At 40.9% G+C, this 16,406-nt stretch overlaps 1 long non-coding RNA gene across 4 annotated transcripts in view; it reads right to left on the minus strand.

Annotated features, from left to right (window-relative positions):
* Positions 1-1,756: 1,756 nt before the first annotated feature.
* The window catches only part of LOC144580269 (uncharacterized), a 162,400-nt gene continuing 147,750 nt past the window's right edge, over positions 1,757-16,406 (minus strand). For 2 of the 4 annotated variants that reach the window (XR_013529559.1, XR_013529561.1), the window contains exon 3: positions 1,757-13,951. This is a non-coding gene — a long non-coding RNA (uncharacterized LOC144580269). The remainder of the gene's footprint in view (positions 13,952-16,406) is intronic. The other 2 variants (XR_013529562.1, XR_013529560.1) reach the window with 2 other exon arrangements.

Consider the following 16,406-nt stretch of genomic DNA (forward strand, 5'->3'; position numbering starts at 1 on the left):
ATTTAATGATTATTAATTGCATAAAAATACTTGAAAAACAGATAAGAAATGAAATTCAAATAATCTACAATTCTACTGTACAGAGATCATTATTGCCAGCATTTTTGTATTTATCTTTCCAAAATACTTCCTATGTATTTAGTTACAGATAGATGTCAAAAATAAGAATGAATTATATACTCTGTCACTTAGCCTGTTTTCTTTTTACATAAAACATGAGCATATTCTAGGTCTGCAAATAGAACTATATTGTTTTTCATGGCCACAAAGAATTCCCTTCAAAGCACGTAACAAAATTTATTTAACTATTCACCTATTGATAAACACTTAGGTAATATCCACAGTGGGAAGACGGCATGAAACAGACTGTGGAGAATAACTTTTCCCATATATCCTTTTGCACTTGTCCAATCATTTATTTAGACAAATTTCAGGTGGTACAACTTCTGGGTTAAATAAATGGTATCTATTGGTTTTCATGAATGAGAATCATTATATTACCAGAATTCATCTCAATAAAAAGGACTAAAAACAAGTCTACGGTTGCTTTTTTGTTTTTGTTTTTGAGACGGAGTTTCGCTCTTGTTACCCAGGCTGGAGTGCAATGGCGCGATCTCGGCTCACCGCAACCTCCGCCTCCCGGGTTCAGGCAATTCTCCTGCCTCAGCCTCCTGAGTAGCTGGGATTACAGGTACATGCCACCATGCCCAGCTAATTTTTTGTATTTTTAGTAGAGACAGGGTTTCACCATGCTGACCAGGATGGTCTCGATCTCTTGACCTTGTGATCCACCCGCCTCGGTCTCCCAAAGTGCTGGGATTACAGGTGTGAGCCACCGCGCCCGGCAACTGCTGTTTTCTTAGCAGTAGTATAATTTGTCTTCCACATACTCTCTCCCCCAACCCTCTCTTCATTGTCTCCCCCCACCCTTTCTCTCTCTCGTATGCACACAAATACACAACACACACACACTACCCCTAATGCATGGTCTTGCTGGTAATGCACTGTGCTGAATGTTAGCTTCATCACATTAAGGGAAGCCACAGTAAGCCTACGTGGTTTATTGAAAGTAACCAAAACTGCAGTGAAATTTCGTCACCGATGGCGATGAATACTTTCAAAACCGTTAGTCCTTACACTCCAATCACCATCGGATATTCCTCAGAAGCTTATCTTAGTCACATGTACCAAACTTTCTCCAGCCACTGCTTGTCCTTGATAACATCGGGGATCAGGTAAGCCAGGTTCCTTGTCTCAATTTATCTGCTCCCTCAGGTGTTTCCATAAGCTCTGATGCTAAGCCATGTGAGTAGAAGTTCAAAACATCTGTTCAGTTTAGAGATTTGTCTTTGAAAGGGGAAACTGGGAAAGACAGGGAAAGAATTTAGGGATGCACCCTCATCTGGCATGCAGAAGATAAACATGGGGATTTAATGATTTACTTTCACTCTAAAGCCCTATACTTAAACTTTTTAAAACTGTAGCAGGCTTAAAACATAAAAGAAAATATTTTACCACTTTTACTGCTCACTGCCAATAATTGCTTTGGAAAAGACCCTGCACTTAGAATCACCATGGGAAATTATAAGGACAGAATTTCCATTCCAAAGGCCCACAAAGAAGGGTTTCTTTTGGTATCCTGTAAAAGGCTATATTTTTTATTTGAATAGGTACTAAAGTTTTGTAAGAAAATCTCTACAGACAGGTTTATGCCATAGGAGATAATATTCATGCAAAATCACAGAACTCAAACATGATTGAATTATTTCTTTTTATTATTGCATTTTAGGTTTTGGCATACATGTGCAGAACATGCAAGACAGTTGCATAGGTACACACATGGCAGTGTGTTCTGCTGCCTTCCTCCCCTTCACCCACATTTGGCGTTTCTCCCCAGGCTATCCCTCCCCCACTCCCCCCCCGCTGTCCCTCCCCTATTCCCCCCAATAGACCCCAGTGTTTAGTACTCCCTTCCCTGTGCCATGTGTTCTCATTTTTCATCACCCGCCTATGAGTGAGAATATGCGATATTTCATTTTCTGTTCTTGTGTCAGTTTGCTGAGAATGATGTTCTCCAGACTCATCCATGTCCCTACAAAGGACACGAACTCATCATTTTTTATTGTTGCATAATATTCCATGGTGTATATGTGCCACATTTTCCCAGTCCAGTCTATAATCGATGGGCATTTGGGTTCCAGGTCTTTGCTATTGTAAACAGTGCTGCAATGAACATTCGCGTGCATGTGTCCTTATAGTAGAATGATTTATAGTCCTTTGAATATATACCCAGTAATGGGATAGCTCGAAGGAATGGTGGGAAAAGTTGAAAATGTTTGGACCAAAGTAAAGAGCACCCCAGGAAGGCAGACTGCTCTTCACCTCCGAGAAAGCGACTGCTTGTCATTTACATGCCCCACCAGATCAGTCTAGGATGAACGGGAGAAAACTGCAGAGAAGAATGACCTAGCAGACTAATCTCCTTTACTAACTTCTCACCCTAGCTGCTACATGGAAGCCGAGGGCTTGCAGGGGAGGCCATGACGTACAGCCATTTACTCAAGCAGTTAAAATCAGCACTCTAGGAAAGTCGTAGAACCAGATGTGTATACAGTTTCAGACCCCAGAACACTCAATGTAAACTCATTTAAATTTAATGTGATTTTGTTTATTTGTGGAATATCTACCTCTAAGAGTAATCCACTGTTGTGGTTTAGAGCCCTGGCTCTGGAACCAAACTGCCATGTTCATATCCGTTTGATCACTTAGTAAGTGTGTGACTTCCAGCAGGCTACTTAATGCATTTAATCTCTCTCTGCCTCAGTTTCCCTATATATATAAAATGGAAATAATAATATACCACACGAGGCTGCTACAAAAATCAAATTAGCATATGCAAAACACCTAGAAGACTTCCTGGCATGTATAAAGCACTCAATACTTATTAGTTGATGTTATTAATATAGTATTAATATGCAAAATCTTATGCATGTGAGAGTGAAAGTTCTTAAAAGAATGTTTTAGAGTAACGTCACTTGAGGAAAATTAGTAACAATTCAGTAGAGGGAGAACAAAACAATTTCTTTTGCTTAAATGACTGGACACCTGAATGGGACAGCTGATTTACCAAAAAACTTAGACTATTCCTCTTTTGCATTGAAGTTTGGTATTTAAATACAAAATCCTGACCAGGAAGAGTCTGTTTCTATATGATTTGTTTCTACTGGAAGAGGGAATGTGGAAGTGGAGTGTGGCATCAGGAACCAGCTCTGCACAGCATATTTCTGTATCAAAATTGGACTGAACTTCTTTGTGGTCTCCTCTGACCAGATAAAATACTGGATACCCTGGTATTATCAAAAGGATATAAGGGAAGCTCATAGATGCCATGGGCAGGGATGTACCCAGGCCCAGAGAACAATCTGAATGCAGGATTGGAGCCTTTCAGAGACCCCAGGGCCTCACTTGCAATCTCACATTCCCTCACAGCAGGCTAGCCTTCTTTACCTCCAATGGGACACATGGTGCATCACGGCCCCCCTGGTTTTCATGTTCTCTGTTCAAAGTCCCAGCCAGACTGAAACTGGAGTCTCTCAAGCCCCACTCAAGGTTCCTGGGGGTCAGAGGTAAACATTTGTATAGGATGGCAGAAGGGGTAGTTTTCAGAGAATTGGAAGGAGAGCCAAGCAGACAAACAGGAGGTATCCAATAAAACTAACTTATCAAAAACCAAAGAAACCCACAAACAAAACTGAAAACAAAGCAAGGAGAACCAAGAAGGCACATTTTGAAACTCAAATTGAGATCATCAGATTCAGCAGGTAACAGACAGACACTGTTAAAGCAAACCGCCCCCCCGCCGCCCCGCTTTCTTTCTGTCAATAAAATTGAGGCAATCTGGAGATGTGCTTATTCCAGAAGGAATCAAAAGTGGAAATATCCTTTCTGTAATGTTATGATGGGTAAGGGCAAAGAAGGGCACAGGGGCAGAGCAGAGGTTGCCTCAAAAGCTTTAACCCTAAGCCCAAGCTCTGATTTGCAGATACCTCACCCTAAAAGTTAACCCAGGATTCCATCAAATGAGGTGAAATAGAAATAATTACTACATTTCTCACTTTGTTTAGGTCTTCTAATACTCTTGGCTAAGTTTCATCGATTCTTCCTCATTTATTAAGTCACTTCTGAGACGCTGCTTTGTCATACTTCAGGCCTTCTGACATGCTCTTTCCTCTGCCTGGATCACATTTCCCTCAAGTCAAACCATGGTTAGGATGGTCTACTCCACCTGTGAGTGCAGTTGCCCTGCCCATGGGTAATAAGTAAGACTATTACTCAGTACCCAGGCCAGCGGCCCTTGAAGAAGTTGTCCCCTAGCCAAGTTACGTCTTAATCATGACTTTAAAATAGCTTGTTCCTGGTGCTAAATGGCATCTACAAAGCAGTTAGATATTTTCTCATGCTGCAAGCTCCTTGTTGTTATTTACGGGAGATAATTGAGCATTCCTGCTTCTTCTTTGACCCCTTAGGAAAAAAATACAAAGAGAAAGTTATTTCCTCTCTGCCACCCTGAGCTAGCAAGCACTCAGTTACCTTCCGGGGAATAATCCCATATCCCCCCTTTCCTTTATTCAATGATGTATTCCATGTTTTTGAACGACCACCACTGCTGGAGATTACGCCAGTGGCAGGCTCAGAGTTATAGAGGACAATTGGTTCCCATCCTCAAATATCTCCCAAGCTAAGTTTCCCGATGATCCACGTCTTTTTCTCCTGCTTACATTCAGACCCACAAAAGGCAAGAGGCGAGGTGTCTTTTCCAGAGCTCCCTCGTCAGCCTCATTCCCTCTTCACTCTGGCCAGCCAAGGATCAATATGATTTTTGGCGGTGGTGGGTCTGGCCCAGGCTGAATCTTCCCCTGCTTGGTGCCTGACAGCAGAAAGGTTGGTGGTTTCTCCACTGGCAGTCAGGACAGAAGGTTTGTGGTAGACCATCCTGAAGCTGAGGCTGGGGGCAGGCAGTGGAGCAGATGAGAAATAATTTCTGTTTTGAGAGCGCTGAGGGGAGGAAAGCTGAAGACAGAGGAGGAAGTCTCTGTCCTGCCTCTCAGCCCCCAAGTTTCTCACCCTTTGCTGTTCTCTGACTTAAAATCTTAGTCATTAGACTTTCCATGGGTGATTCTAAGGTTCTGAACTGAAGATTCCCCTGGGTGTGGGATCACCAGTGCAGCCACCTAACCAGCAGGCTGGAGAGGGGGCTGTCTGCCTAGGGTAGGCTATGCAAGAGAAATCAGTGGTCTGGGTGAGCCACTGTATGAGTGGAAAAGCTGACCTTTTCTCCATTCGCCACCACATAAGTCTCACATTTTGATTCTCTGTTCATTCAACTTCCCCATCTGAGGCAGGGTTCCAGCATTTTAATTCAGTGTGTGCTCTGTGTACTGTATTCTGTGTGGGTACATGTGGTAAAAGCAAACTATTGGCCCTGACACCCACATACTCACATAGCTGCTACTTTCACATAGCCTTTATGGGACACTGCTGTGGATGCATGTCATAGCTCCATTCTACGAGCGAGGATTCTCGTCACCTTCTTGGTGTCAGGCTAAGACTTAAGTCCTATCAAGCACAAAAGTCAAGAGGGACATAAGAGCCAAACTGAGAGTTGAGGTCATGCATCTGAATATTCATTGCATGCTGAGTTCCGTCTTTTATCTCATAGGCTGTGGAGGAAATTAAAATTGCTTTGCCACACACAAAAAAAATTAGCTGGGCATGGTAGCATGTGCCTGTAATCCCTGCTACCTGGGGGGGCTGAGGCACAAGAATCACTTGAACCCAAGAGGCAGAGATTGCAATGAGCTGAGATCATGCCACGGCACTCCAGCCTAGGCAACAGAGCGAGACTCCGTCTCAAAAAATAAAAATAAAAAATAAATAATAAAAATTGCCTTGCCAATCACTTTTTCATATTTGACAATTCACTCATATTTCATTAATTCATCCAGAATATGCTCTATGGAGCATCTAACAATTCCATACCCAGTGCCAGCACTGGGGACAGAGGGTGAGTCAAGAAAGCAGGTGCAACACAGAGTGATAATGCAGTATTTGAAAAAAGCAAAGAGTTGTGTGGGACCACAGAGAAGGGGCATTTCTCCCAGTGCGTAAGGACTGGATGGAAAAGTAATTATAGAGGATTGATGACTCAGACAAGTCTTAAAGGATGAGTAGACATTAGCCAGATAAAGGAGGAAACAAGGGTGCCCCAGGATTCCTGGCAAAGGCAAAGTCTAATGACATCGAGACGATAAAGAAATCAAGTGCCTGGATCATAATGAGGCAAGCAAGCTGTTTTGATGTGAGCTCTAAGATAACAAAGGTAGGAAGAAGCCAGACAGAAAAAAACTTCACCTTGTTAACCAACACATGTAGATTTTAACTCAATGTGTTTGGGGCACTGAAGTGTGCTAAGGAGCTTAAGCAGAGTAGTAATGAACTTAAATAGCAGGTAAGAGAATTAGATGAGGCTGTTAGCCATTCAACCAAAATTAGTGCTCCAATCTTGCCTGTCTCCCTTCGGTGTCAGGCACATAACAGACTCTGGAAGAGGATTTGTTGATCTGTCATTTTCTATTTCAAGGCTCTGCTTCTTCTTTGGACACTCACGAAGCATGGACATTCTGGTCATCCTACCAGGTACCTAAGACAATGTAAAAAACAGCTCAGACTTCTGTGTGGTTTTCGGCATTTCTCTGTTGGCCTCAGAGGACCCTTCTAAAACAATGAGAAGGGTGTTTGGGGGAGTATGAAAGCTTGAACTCTGGGCAAACACACCAACATCGCAATGAGTAGATGCCAGTAAAGTGAACTGTAGTTAGACTCTCGCCCAGCTGACAGAATTACTAATATAGGAGCATCAGATATGCCAAAGAGAGTTATTCAAAGAAGCAGGAATAACGTCTCAGCTGCACCACTGACCCACTGCATCATCTCAGACAAGTCACTTAAATGAAGCCTCAATTTCTCCTCTAAAAAATGGAAGAGATCATATGAATCCTGCCTGCCAAATATGATTTCAAAGTGAAGTAAGGCATGAGAAAGTACTTTGTATGCAGTAAAATATTGTAAAGGGTAAATTGTTGTTGTCGTTAGTGGCTCTGCATCTACGTAGAGTCAGTTAAGGCTTCTCCTGCATGTTAAAAGAATATCCTTCTGCTCTAACCTTCCCTTACAAGTACTACTCCCTTCTCTACCCACCCAGCAGGCAATAATGGGCAGTAACATCCGTGATGTTTGCAAAAGCATATGTGATAAAACTTACGTTATACCAGAAAAACTACTCTTTCTAACGAAGTTGCTTTTCTTGTGGCGAAAGTATCAAGAAGTATGCAGTGATGCATCGATAGAAGTTTCATGCATCTTTCAACAACTTGGAGGAGAGCGTGTTATTGTCTCTATTAAAAAAGGAAGAAACTGAGGCCCAGAGATTATGTGACTACATGGGGTCATCACACAGTTGGTAAATAAGAGTTATTTGTCTCCAAATATCTCTATTCCAGTAACAGTTCACCAAACACCCAGTCCTAGGAGCAAAATGGGGACTCAATAAATGACTGATTAAAATATGGCACGGTAGGTAACACTGATGCTGTCATAGTTCAGTGTTTGAAAATTCTGGTGGCTAAAGATTCTAATGGTGCTGTGGCTAAGAATGGTAAAAATTATTCCACTTGAAAGGATGAAAGAATTATTTTTAAATGTATGTTTAGAAAGAACAATGGTAGGATAGAGTTCTAAGAAATCATTTCTCTTTGTCTACATTTGGTTTAATTCATTTATGCAACAAATATTTATTGAGGCCTACAACATGTCAGCTGCTATTTCTAAGAACCAGGGCTACAAGAGTGAACAAAATAAGCAAAATCATTGAATTCATGGAGCAAACATTCTGATGAAAAGGAAAGTTAATCAACAGGATTATATAAGTAAAATGTATTATACTTACGTAAGTATATTATAAACCAGGAAGTCATTAAGTATTAAAGAGAAAAAGTGGCTCACGCCTGTAATCCCAGCACTTTGGGAGGCCGAGGCGGGTGGATCACGAGGTCAAGAGATCGAGACCATCCTGGTCAACATGGTGAAACCTCCTACCTACTATAAATATAAAAAATTAGCTGGGCGCGGTGGCATGTGCCTGTAGTCCCAGCTACTCAGGAGGCTGAGGCAGGAGAATTGCCTGAACCCAGGAGGCGGAGGTTGCTGTGAGCCGAGATTGCACCATTGCACTCCAGCCTGGGTAACAAGAGCAAAACTCCATCTCAAAAAAAATAAAAAATAAAAATAAAGAGAAAAAAAAGGAAGGATAGAGGGGGGGGATGAGATATTGGGGAGGCAGTAACTGAGATTTTTAGATAAGGTAGTTGGAAAACAGGTCTCACTGAGTAGATGACTTTAGGGAAAAGAACTAGAGGGAATGGGGGAGTTAGCCACACAGCTGTCTGGGGGAGCAGCACTCCAGGAAAGCAAAGGAAACAGCAAGTTCAAAGGCCTTCTGGCAAGAATGTGTCAGATGTATTCAAGAAATATTCAAGATGTCCAGAGTAGATGGTTTGAGAAATCAAAGGAGAGAAGTGGTAAAAAATGAAGGCAGAGAGGTGACAGGGAGCAAGGCCATTCTAAGCCTTATAGATTGTCGGTAAGACTTTGTCTTTTACTCTGAGTGAGAAATGAAGACATTGGGAATATGTGTGAGGAGATGTAATACAATCTGACCTATGCTTGTGAGGAGATGTAATACAATCTGACCTAGGCTTCAACAGGTTTATCTGTCCGCTGTGCTAATAGTAGATTGCAAAGGGCTAAGATAGACACAGGGAGACCACTTAGGAGGTTATTACCTCCTATGGAACCAGAGAGAGGACCAAAGAGGAAGGCTCAAATGCTGGTTTATTTTGAAGGTAGAACTGACATGATTTGCTGACAAACTGGGTGTAGAATGTTAGATAAATTGGATGAGACCAAGGCTTTTGATGTGAGACCTGGAAGAGAGGTGTTGCCATTAACTGAAGTGGGAAAGTATAGTAGTTACTGGTTTCAGGGAGAATATTAGGGGCTCTGTTTTGGTCATATTAAGTTTAGGTGCTTAGTAGACGTCCACATGAAAATGTCAGGTAGACAGATATCTGGGTCAGGAATCCAGAGGACATGTCTAAGCTGGAAATAATAATTTTGGAGTCATCAGCTTATATGTGGCATTAAAGTCTTAATAATGGGCAAGGCGTGTAGGTAGAGTTGACCAAAAAAAAATAAGAGGTTTAGGACTGAGCCTTGGATACAGATTGGGAAGATGAGAAGGAACCAGTAAGGAAAACTGAGAAGTAGACAGAAACAGAAGAAAAACCAGTCTTGTGTGGTATCATGAAAGTCAAGGCAGGAGCAAATCTGCCAAATGTGGTAGATTTGTCAGAAATTAGAAGTAGTTGGATTTGACAGCATGGCTGCCGCAGAATGATCATAAGGGAAAAAGCGTCCGTGGATTGGTAAGAGCAGAAACCTTTGAAGAAGGGTTGAGAAGGCCTGGGAGAGGAATTAACGACAACTCTTTAAAGGGAGTAATTTTAGACTACAGTTGCCCCATAAGCATCACTATAGAGGCTTGAAGAATAAAAGTACTATAGCTCAAGTGGAATTGGAGTCAAGGAGGGTGTTTTGTTTATTTTGCTTCTTACATGAGAGAAAAAATATCAAGTTTGTACGCTAATGGGAATGATCCAGTGGAAAGTTTAACACTTAGTATAATATCTAATGTATCAACTATATATGTTTGCTATTCTCTTAAAAATTTGAATTCATAAATGCATTCCCCTAGAAACTCGTTATGCACTCCTGATTCTTTGCATTTTCAATTTCATTATTTCCACCAGGAACTAATCGTACTAGCAATTTGGTCTACAGTTAAACTGTCGCCTGGTACGGATAAGAGAAAGAAGTAATAAATAATACCTTGTTAGAGCCCATCATAATTATACATTTTTTATAAAAACATGATTTAGTTAAGAGTTTTATAAACAGCCATTAGACATAAACTACCTGCCTTCATGTTGGAAAAAATTTTTTAAATAACTGTTGATTTCAAAATTAAAATGAAACCTCCCCAGGCGTAGACTGAGTCTTCCTCCTCTTTAAATGACTACTGATTAGTATTTGATTTAACCTTGGGTGTTTATTCAAAGTTCCAGTGGCAGTAAAGTTGACTTCTCCTAAGAGTCTGATATCTGTGCACCCCAATCCCCCATAGTGGGAGTGGGACATCAACTCTTCAGGTAATTCGAGAAGTAGCTCCCGCGTTGGCAGTCACTTTCACTGACTTCGGTATTATTACTGGCTCTTGGTGTTACCTTAAACAGTTCCTTCAAGAGAATGTCTTCAACACTGTGGTTTCCTGATCAACTGCAACTTCACTTTATAGTAAAACACCCTTCAACCCTTCCTTCCTGTTGCTTCTGCCCTTGCCCCAAACCAAGAGTAGTGAAAACTCTAAGTAATAACTATATAATTTCTCTCTCAGCCTCTTGGTTTCTACTTTCACTCTGGATATACTAACTCAGGCCACAAAATCACTCACAATTCCCATTGCAAAGCTTTTATCTTGTTTCTATTAAAAACTTAATATCGTATCCACTTCTCTGCTACCAGATGCCTCAATTTTATTCTTTTGTAGCCTGTTTTAGTTTTTCGTTTGTTGAGACTAACTTCACACATTTGATTTTTTTAAATAATTATGCATTTGAAGTGAACAAGGAAGAGCTTTAGATTGCAGTTGCCTCAGAACGCTTATTTAATGTTTGATAGGGCAAACATTTCTTCTCTTCTTTTATTGACAGGTACAGTCACATGCACATGTGATAGAGCACAGCAAGAATAGCTTAAAATTGCTTATAATAGTCCCTAACATTTACTGAGCACTTATTCCATCTCTAGCACTCTGCTAAGCATTTGACATACATTCTCTTATTGGATTCTTCATTGTGTTACTGACAAAACTAGGACTTTTGGGAAGTTAAAGCACTTGTCCAGGGTTACACAGCTAACAAATGATTGATTCGGGATTTGAATCCAACTGATCTGACTCCAGTAGCCACCTACTTAACCACTCATGAAAGGGTTTGCTTGCAGGACTATGTATATGGGCAAAACTTGTCCAGCTAAGTCTCAAGGGCAGAGGAGAGAGGTCTCTCCTAAATGAAAGAAAGTCTTGGTAGGAAGGAGTTATAATAACAGTTCATTGAAACTTCATGATTTATCTTAAAATTTGTGATGATTTCGCATTCTGCTTCATATTTATATTGCTTTAACATAAAAGAAATATTTGACTCTATTAAAAGACAAAAAGACATAAATATTTATGAACCAGATGACAAACATTGTAAGGATGTCAGTTTTCCCCAAATTAGTCTACTGTTCAATGCAATTCCAGTTAAAATTTCCATAGAGTTTTTGGAAGAAACTTTCTAATCAATTTTTAAATTTATATGGTGCAAAAATATTCATAGGCAGCTAAAACAAGTTGGGAAAAGAAAAACCAAGAGTAAAGAGAACTGTGCTAATAAAAAACACAGTAGTGCTAAGTTAGAGATTAACAACCAGAACAATAGAAAGCTCAGAATTGTGTTTATAAATTATGCATATATATATACATACACATACATATGTGTGTATGTATGTACGTATATAAACTATGATCAGATGAGAATAAGATATATCATTCAGAATGTGTTGTTGGAAACTTTTGCTTATTTTACAGAGAAAAATAAAATAAGATTCCTACCTCACACCACATACAAAAATAGGCTTCTGATAAATTAAATTCAAGAAGGAAGGAAAAAAGGGAATTAGGAAGAGGGGAAGAAGAAAGGAAGGAGGAAAGGAGAGGAAAAGGAGAAAGAAGGAAGGAGGGAAGAAAGGAAGAAAGGAAGGAGGAAAGGAAGGGAAAGAAGGAACACATAGGAGAATACCTTTATTACACCTGGACGAGGGAAAGATTCCAGAACTATATTCCCAAAGAATAACTCACAAAAAAATTTCGATATGTTTTCCTATTTCAAAATTACAGATAAACACAGAGTTGCTGTCGGTCTCTTTGCCCTATTCATTTTCTTTATAGCGTTTATCGTGTTATGATACTGACTAGTTTACTCGTTTGATTTGGGGTCTTGTGCTCATTTGAGGTATGCGTCAGGAAGGCAGGTACTTTGCCTATTGTGTTTACCACTGCAGACACAGCCCCAAAACTATGTCTGGCATAATATGTGGGCAATAAATGCGTCCTTCATACATTGTCTTAAGGATTTTTTAAATATTCCTGAATCGTATAGATCCCATTGCTATCTGGGATTCCTTTTTTTTTTTTTTTTTTTTTTACCATTTTGCAAGTTCTACTAAAACTTCCTCTAATATAAGTCCTAAAGTGTATCTACAAGACTGCTTATTAGAGAAATTTCAGTTTCTACCATGCCCAAAACTCTAATTAAATCCCTGTAGGCAATAGTGGGACTATTATGGAAATGTCTTTTGAACGCATCATGTACAGTTGATCCATCTAGAGATAATACCTTTAGGATATAACTGAAACCAAAGAATTGAAAATAGAAGAAAGCATATTTCAGCCTAACTCTATAAATTATTTTCTCCCATTTCAATTGTCCAGAAAGGAAACAGGTTGACTTGAGAAGCAGTAAATTATGCAACACTGAAATGTGTTTGGACAGAATCTGCAGGACCACTTACCAGAAAAGGAGAGAAAAGATGAGAAGAAAGGCTCTTTAAGGTTCCTTCCATCCTCAGGCTCTAAGACCCTCAGCCACTTTCTTCTTATACCCACTCCTCTCCACAATACTCTTCCCTTCCCCCTACCAGGAATATTGAAGCAGCACAATGCCAAAGACAGCAATAAACACTATAAGTAATTATTACTTTCAACACGTGATGAGTGACACCAAAAATTAAAGTAAAGCAGGCACTCTGCAGGGTCTTTGTTTTTGGCTCTGGAACACAAAGACACATCGTCAGAGACACACATTCATCTTCCACTCTTAGTGCCCCATGCCCACCCGCACTGAGGAGATGCTCACATGAACATCATGCAAATACTGCAAGGTGTGGGCTGAAATTCACAGGCAGAGGTATCAGCACACATTATGCAGCTTCCACCTTTGGAAATTCCATGGAGAGGCTTGGTCATGCACAACTGAGCACATCAAGAGGTTTGCTCTAGTTTCACTCTGTCTGTAACAGGGGTCCTACCCCTTGTTGCTCTTCTTTAAAAAAAAAAAATAGGGATTCATGAAAGTGGCCTTGGAAGTAGGAGGCGTAAGTTCTGAGTATGGGCACTGGATGCTCAGGAGTTGCATTCCCATACTGATAGCACCTAGATACCTTGTGGGAAGCTGAGGCTGCATCTAGGGCCTTTCCATCTGGCAGGAGTCCCACAACCCCATCCCTCTACCACACCTCCCACCCAGCCTCCCAAACCTAGCCCGAGAGCTCATTTCCAGGAATCCCCAAGAGTGCCTTTGATAGACAATGCCACTCATCTCCCCACCCTGCCTTCTACCTCTCCACCCTAGCCAGTTCTCTGGCTTACACTATAGAGCCTAGTGATGCTTACACTATAGAGCTCTCTGGCATTATGGGCATTTGCACATCCCTTACCTTGTTTCATCCTTTCAAGAGCCTTGTAAGGGAAAACGGCAGGTCTGATTATGTCCATTGCATTCGTGAAGAGACTGAGATGCAGACAGGATACAGTGACTTGCCTAAGTCATCCAACCATGTGGCGAAGCCAGGACATGAGGTCGGCCATCAGAACGCTCATCTCTTGCATTTGCCTCCAAAATAGATCTCTCATCAGGTTGCCAGACAATGATGCCATTCGTGTCAGACAGAGCACCTGTAAAAAGAACAGTCATCCATGACCCACTAGCTCTGGAAAGAAGGGCAGCATGGCAGAACTCTCTGAAATATGAAGAAGTAAGAACACGCTCCCACCAGAGAGCAATTCCCACCAGAACAGCTCTCCTTGAGCTGTGTCACCTTCACATGGAAGCGCTGCCACCTGGGGAAATAACACAGGACAGGTGCAGAGTGACACTGAGATGATTACTTTATCCCCCTCTGCTTTCCCTAGATTACAGGGTAGTGATTATATCAGAAGAGAAAGTGATTTTTCTCAATCTTTGCTAGTGGATTACATGTGAAAGTACAATCACAGCAACCACAGTTCCTGCACCTAACTCAGAAGTGGGTCAGGATATAGAGACATCTGAGAGAAGAAAGGATGACTACTTAAAAGGAGCTCTTTAGAGGCAACACAGGCGAAAGATGCCCTGGTTGCCCAATATTAGGAGGCTTCACAAGGAAAAGATAAGACTAGCCATCTAGTTTTAGTGACAGCGCCTGAGACTCCTGTGTCTGAATTAGGAAGTTGCCTTGATAGTACTTGACTTGTATCGATGGCCTGAGGTCTGCACTCATTCTGCCACTAACTAGCTGTGTGGTAATAAATACAGTAAAATCAAAAGGACACTGGATTAGGAGTTAGGAGGTCTGGGTGGCTGTGACCCCTGGAAAAGTCGCTTCTCCTCTCTGGGCACTGATTTTTTTCACCTATGAAGTAAAAAAGTTAAACAAATGATCTCTGACTTTCCATTCAGTTCTGAAATTCAAAGTTGTTTTCTACACATGGAAAATTAGATGGCTAAACATGTTTTCCCAAAAAAAAAAAATTCAGTCCTAACATTTTAATGTTTCATAAATATATTTTCTGAGTCATTTCTTTCTTGGGATAAACATATGGTCCCTAGTATTTCAAATGATACCTCTGCAATAAACATAAGCTCTGTGGATTGTACTGAATTAGGAAATTGTTGTGGTCCGTAAGATTACCCGCTAAATTATATACCATCGTCATGCAAATTATAAAAAGCCGTCCCTTCTGGCCAGACAACTTGGCAAAGTGTCTCACTGTGCAGAGGTAGTCTCAGAGAGGGCTAAAAGAGCAGTGCTTAGGCTGAATTTCCGCTTCCTCCTGCCTCCTCAGCTGAATACCCTTAGACAATGTACAAACTGCTCAACTAAACAGCAGCCCTAATGGAGTCGAAAATACTGAAGCCTTTTGTTTCAAGCCATACTCAAACTTTCTGAGGAAAATGCAGGGAAGTTAGAGCCGGCAGCATTCTGTGCTCTAGCTGGGCATAGACTGTGCTGAGGATTGAAGGGTTTCATGGTTGCAATGCTTATTTCACTACTGATGCCCTAAAGGATGGAAATAGCACCATCAATCATGGTTCTGGCAAAAAGACAAATCAGAATGTAATCTCCAATGGTCCATGAATAAAATATTAATCTGATTAACTTACAGAGAAAACAAATTATACATTAAACTTCCTTTCAAATAGATTTTAAGCTCCTTGGAGCAGTGGTTTCTTGTTCACTTTTACACCCCCAGAATAGACTACAGTGCCAGGCATGAAACAGGTGCTCAATAAACAATTACTGACAGAAGTCACCATAGGAAGTTGTTTGATTCAAATGCCCCAAGAATGGATATTTGTGTCACACAAACAAAGCATGATGAAGCTAAAGTAGAATTAGGAAAAGTCAACCTAGAGCACTGGTTTTCGATCCTTGGATTGAGATGTTTGGATCCTGGGGGCAGATCCCTCATTGCTTGGTGCTGTCTTCATGATAGTGAATTCTGGTGAGAACTCGTTGTTTAAACATGTGTGGCACGTCCCCCCACAAACACTCTCTCTCTGTCTCTCTCTCTCTCTCTTTCTCTCTCTCTCTCTCTCTCTCCCTCCCTCCCTCTCCCTCTCTCTCTGCCACATTGTGTGTCTCAGCTCCCCCTTTGCCTTCTGCCATGACTGGAAGCTTCCTGAGGCCATGCTAGAAGTAGATGCCACTGTGCTTTCTGAACTGCCTGCCAATTAGATCTCTTCTTATAAATTTCCCAGCCCCAGGCATTTCTTTATAGCACTGCAAGAATAACCTAATACAGACATCAACTAGTGTTTATTGTTTTTAGAAAAAATCTGTTACCTGTGAGATTTTTTGTTATTTTCTAAGAAATTCTTTTCTTTCTGGTAGCTTTTAGGAATTTTCCCTCTGTCTTGATGTTTTCCTGTTCTACTACAATATGTCTGGGTGTAGAACTTTTTAAATTCATTCTTCTTGCAACTGAATGCATTTCTTCAATCTGAAAACTCATCTCTTACCAGTTTTGCTAAATTCTCAGCCATTACTGATATTTCTTCTCCTTTATTGCATCTGGTCTCTCTGTCTGGAACTCCTAGTAGAAATAATATGTTGAACCTTCTCATTCTATCCTCCGTCTTTCTTAACCT

Source organism: Callithrix jacchus, chromosome 18 (assembly GCF_049354715.1).
Source record: "Callithrix jacchus isolate 240 chromosome 18, calJac240_pri, whole genome shotgun sequence".
Classification (NCBI taxonomy): domain Eukaryota; kingdom Metazoa; phylum Chordata; class Mammalia; order Primates; family Cebidae; genus Callithrix; species Callithrix jacchus.